General features: G+C 45.1%; 1 pseudogene; it reads left to right on the top strand.

Moving 5' to 3' along the window:
• The first annotated feature begins 574 nt into the window (after window positions 1–574).
• On the top strand, window positions 575–4,129 carry LOC119283647 (annotated as a pseudogene).
• Window positions 4,130–5,806: the final 1,677 nt, after the last annotated feature.

The following is a 5,806-nucleotide window of genomic DNA, read 5'->3' as shown; positions in this document are numbered from 1 at the left end:
AGTTGGGCCGGGGTCTTTTCTCTTTCTGGTTTTACTTTTTTTAGTTTATTATTCCTTTACTGATTTTATTTGATTTCTCAATTTATTTTTGTTTGCAAAATATGCTATTAACACCCAAATTTGCATTACTAAATATACCTCTACCACAATAACTTTGGCACCTAAATAAAATAGTTTTGTAATTATTTATTATTTAAAAGTATTTAGATAATAGTTTTTGCTACTGTTTATTAACATTTGAATATTTAAACCTTTTATTAAAGTGTGGTTTCTCCACCATAATTACCTATGCATTATTTGTCACATCCAGAACATTATGGTTTTAATATTTGAAAACTTCTATTTTTTATCTTGAATTTGAATTTTGAATCCGAACAGGGTTGAATCATCGCGAGATTAACAACGGTAGTCGAGGTGATGTGGCATCGTTAGCAGAGATTACTGTAGCTTAAATATCCGGGCGTCACACGAGGAGGAGATGACCGTCCGGCTTGTGCTCCGCTGCTCCCGAGAGGAGGCTGCCTAACAGTAGCGCTCGGACTCCTTTCATCGGGAATTCATTGCGTCTGCCCGAATGGCGCATGTATCTGTCGCTAGGTGTGCCATCGCTGCCACGGTGCAGTCTGCCTGGCGTCCGAGCATGGTGGCGGACGAGCAAGTTTGCAACTTGTCCGTTGGTGCGCCAAGGCGGAGGACACACCATGGGTGTCATCTGACGCAAACATGGCGCGACGTGCCCGCCGTACAAGGCAGCGGGCGCCGGGAGGCTGTGGCAGCCCTCGCGGTGGTAGACGTTGGCGAGACGGAGTTGCATTCTCCGGCGCCCCGTATGATGCGCCAGTCCGGGCGCGGCAACCATGTCGTGGTGGATGTCACTGGCTCGTGCCAGGACGATCCATTATCGATCTGATATCCACCGGCATCATCAGGGTTTCGGGTTCCGACAATGAAGAGTAGGGCATGGGAGACGACGCCTTGAGTCTCGTGAGCCGCTCGTGTCTCATGCCCTATTCTACCTCGCCGGCGACCGGACCAACACTTTGGGGAGTACAGTAGACCGTCGGACATAGGCATGGCGGAGCCGGATGAGCTCTGCTTAAAGATTGGTTTACGTTGTATGTACGTAATGGTATGGATTTAAGATTTATAATTTGAGGTATCCGATTGTAAAATGGATTGTTTGACGCATGATCGGAGATTTTTCGTGAACGCGCCTGCGGGCGTTTGATGATCGGATTTGCCAAGTTGGCTGTAGATGTTCTTATATTCGAAATATAAATCCTGAACGTTCGGATTTTAAGCATGACAACCCGAACGCTTTTTCATGACAACTTTAATTTAACCGAGGTTGGCAAACATGCAATCTTAGAAAAAAAACTGGAACAAAGCCGCCATAAAAAAAGGTTACATACTTAAAACCTGAACGTTCGGGTTTATTTGGTCCCTTATAGGAGTATTTTCCATGATCCTCTCCACGAATCACCGGCAACCCCATGGCTCTCCCTCTCACAGGCCGCCGCCGCCGCCGTACATGGGACGACGCTGAACGCCCCGTCGCCGATGCGCCACCGATCGCTTTCTTTGATACGAACGGGAACTACGTGCATAGCGGCGCCCCACCCCGCGATAGCGATCGGCGGCGGCGTCTATCTCCACGGTGTGACCTCTCATCAATCTCGACTTACATTCGATTTCTGCTTCCGATCTAGTCGAAAATCGAGTCGTTCTGTTTATTGATTAGATATTAGTACATATTATATACGCATTGCAATTTGCAAGTTGCCTATACAGTAGACATCAACTTTTCTGTACTTCCAGATATTAAATTTCTATACTCATCGGCCGAGCCTTTTCTACTTCAGGTGTGAGGAGGGGCGGCGTGTGCGTGTCATTAACCTGGATCTTCGTTATCGGCATTGAAAGAGTTCCTCTCCTTCATAGCAGTGAAAGGATCAGCCACTGCCACCGCCGCCTCCCCGTGCTCGGCACCTGCGGTAGCAGCTCAAGACACCAACGTGAGATCGAGGCGATGCCTTTCCTCAACCATCTTGTCCAGTAGACCTTCTGATTGGGGCTTGACGTTTTACATCAGGGTTGACCGTGAAGGGGATTTTCACATATATCCTCACCTGGGTGGGCCATTCCAGAGCTTACAGGAAGCCAACATTGCCATCGATTGCCATCTTGATGAGCTCAAGCATATAATGTAACGCTTCGAAACTTTGTTCTAGATTTTATTTTAAACTATTCATTTATCCCGTTTTGTGTGCCCCTTTCAATTGGTTATGTATATATGCAAACGTTGTCCACAAAAGATAGTCACAGGTTATACAGCATAAATAACTTATACAATATAGAAAAACTGACAAGTTGATGGAAAGTGTACCAGCCTATGATATTACTAGATTCCTGTTCTGCTACCAGTAAGTTAAGGAAACATTATTACTATAAAAAAAGTTAAGGAAACATAATTTTTGTGAATTCTTTGTGCAAGTTGTTGAATCAGAGCTTATATTTTAAGCATAGCTGAAGACTACCAAAGTAGATTTTTTCCTGAACTGCAGCAGTAAATTCTGTCAACCGTTAGTCCTTTACAAGCAGTGCAGTGAGATCACACTGAGTTGAGGATCTGAAAATGGAACATGGATGCCATTTCTTAAAAGGAAACAAAATTATGCATTTGGAACTTAATAGGCATGTAAGCAGTTGCCACGAGCTGTTTGATCACTATTCAATAGGCTTCTGTGCAAAATTGTCACCCTAAACCCTATGCTCGACTGATGACGTTGACACAAAATACTTAGTATCACTTTGTACATTCCCCAATTTTAACAAAGTAAAATCTACTGATCATATAGAATGTATTGATCTAAATTAGGTTCAAGAAGCAAGAGGGGGTTTCTCCAGTGGAGATGGCTAGAAGAAGATCTCTCTACTGGCTTGATGGCACATGATGAAATGTTCAAAATCGCAAATAATTGAGAGAAGCCATGCTCGAATGCGCCTACTCGCTCAAGCTTTAGTAGACAAGTATAGTGAGGATCACAAACTGATGGGGGTTTGCTCTCTATCTCTCTTTCTCCTTCCTGCCCTCGCGCTCTATATACTGCTACCAGTGTTGAACTGTCTTATATATTGTCTTACTCCTGTAACAATTCTGATCCCTTTCATGCTTCTTATTTTTAGGATCTTGCATACGAACTCAACGATGTTCTGCACTACCAATGTATTTCTGAGCCCCATAGCACCATCCTTAAGACGAGTAGGTACTATCATTTGAACTTCACCATGAAGACTAAAGGAGATGATGATTCTGAATGTGTCACCGGCGATATATTCTTCATTGAAATCAAACTTATGGAAGGAGAATATGAAGAGATGGCTGTTACCCGTTTCTGCATGGTCAAACCTAATGACAATGGTATTCTACACCCTTATATTATGTTAAATATCATTGAAATACAGTATGCGAGTCCACTAATTGAACAACTAATCTGTTAGATATCATTGTAAATGCTCTAGCTGTAGTATATGATCATTTACCTTTGTGTTAGCCTATGGTGTCATGTTTCCCTTCATCTCATATTCTCATCCATTAACCTGGAGCTTTGTGTTTGTTATATCTCAAACTGGTTCATGCAGTCATATCCAATAACTGTATGTACACATTTGTTTACCCTGAGCTGCAAAGATATTATTGTGTGTTTGTGCCTTTTGGTTACATGTCATTTAATCGACAAACCCCCTTCCTTTTTTTTTCTGAATAAAGGTCACTGCTATGGTTGTACTAATAATGGAAGTGCTGGTTTGAAGCATCCCAACAATTCCTATGCATATCTTGGTGGTCACGTGAATGCACCATATTCGCCATCTGAGTGGAGACTCTGATGACAATGTATGATGATTTATTTTCTGGCTAGCATTTTAATATTTTGTTACATCATTGTTAATCACATTGTGTTTTCCCCTCTTTCAGGTGGATGAGGAGGCTAGGCTAAGATACATATACAACGTAATGCATATTCTGTGCAGTGTAATACCATTTGCATTAACATGATGCTGATCTTTTGATTGATTGCTCTTTTCTTGTGTGTTTTTAAATATATTTTAGGGCGTTGGTTCTGTTTAGGGGCCACAGTGACCCACATTTTGAGGAAAATCTTCACTCCCTCTGTATGCAACAGAGGTCCTGAAAATGTGAGGAGGAAACCTGAGTGAAACACCACAGCCCTGGCACTTTCTTGTAACTATATATTTCCCCATCATCCAACCTTCCAATGCTTATCTTAGTAGCTTGGCATTTCCTGTTCTTAAGGCACCAAGAGAATTCATTTGGTTTGAGATGGGACTTATTTATGTCAAGCTACATTTATGTAAGTACTTTCTGGTTTCCATAGTTGATACCTTCCCACTCCACGCCGCCGCCTGCAGGCCGCGTCCCCGTCGCCGGCCGCCGCCCAGCCCAGATGGCCCGCGCCATCCAGCGCCGTGCGGGGGGAGGAAGAGGCCCCGCCGCCGCCCGAGCTGGCCGGGCTTTGCCTGCTAGCATGCGGGGGCGGCGGCGAGGGGCGGGAGGAGCAAGGAGGAGGGCCGAGCCCGCGCGCTAGGGTTTCCGCCCGGCGGCGCTCGCGGGAGCGGCCAGGGAGGGGAGGTAATCTGTTTAGAAGTTCGGTTGCATTTAGCTTCTGCTTGTTCTTCCAACAAAATTTATTTTTTATAAATTTTCATTTGTTAATAAGTTGTGATGTCTGTTGTATTAGAACGCATAGCCAACTTGGCTATTTGTTAAGATGGAAACAAGTATGTGTTGAAATACGAATATAAGAGTTTTCATGGAAGATCCCGCACACCCCATGATTGCCATCGGTACATAAGTCGATTTTAGGTTCTTAAAAAAACATGAGTATGCATACACTACTATAGCACAACAAACCAGGTTCCGCCAGGGCTCCTCTGTGGCGGGGAGCGGTGTCGACTGCCACTCGGCAACAAAGTCTGCAAGTACTTGAGGCATGACGGATGTGCGAGTCGTGAGCTTGAGATGGAAAGAGGGAAGCTCTCTGGCCCACTTGGCAATTTGACCAGTGGCCTCCTTGTTGCCAAAGACCTCCTCCAATGGAAGGCGACAACCACAGAATGACCAATGAAGTAAGACCGGAGCTTCTGCGAGGCCACAAGCAGCGCATACACAAACTTCTACATTTGAATATCTCTCTCCTTAGCCCATGCAAGTGCTTCACTCACATAATAGATTGGTAATTAACTTACATCTTCTTCCTTCACCAGTGCAACGCTCACAGTCGTAGGTGTGGCGGCCAGGTATAGCGGCAAGGTCTCCCCAGGCTTCGGGCTGGTGAGCAAGGTCGGGCTTGCCAAGTAAGACTTGAGGGATTTGAATGTAACTTGGTCTTCGTCCATCCACTCAAAACATGTGATGTTCTCAAGGTCTTGAAGAAAGGAAGTCCCTTCTCAGCGGAGCGGGCCACAAACCTCCCCAGCGCCTCCATCCGTCCCGCCAGACGCTCAACATCCTTGCTAGGGCGAGGCGAGGCCATATTCACGATAGCCTAGATCTTGTCGGGGTTGGCTTCGATTCCTCGCTGCGATATAAGGAAGCCCAAGAATTTTCCTCCCCTGACTTTGAAGGCTCACTTTTCAAGGTTGAGCTTGACTCCAAACTTGCGGAGATTGCTGAAGGTCTCTGTAAGATCTTCGGGGTGTGATGGGGTGAGTGGGCTTTTGACAACGATGCCGTGCACATACACCTCAACATTCCTTCCCACCTGTCCATACAGGACATGATTCA

The sequence above is a fragment of the Triticum dicoccoides genome, chromosome 4A, assembly GCF_002162155.2.
Source record: "Triticum dicoccoides isolate Atlit2015 ecotype Zavitan chromosome 4A, WEW_v2.0, whole genome shotgun sequence".
In the NCBI taxonomy this organism is placed as follows: Eukaryota; Viridiplantae; Streptophyta; class Magnoliopsida; order Poales; family Poaceae; genus Triticum; species Triticum dicoccoides.
This window is presented reverse-complemented; position numbering and strand designations above follow the sequence as displayed.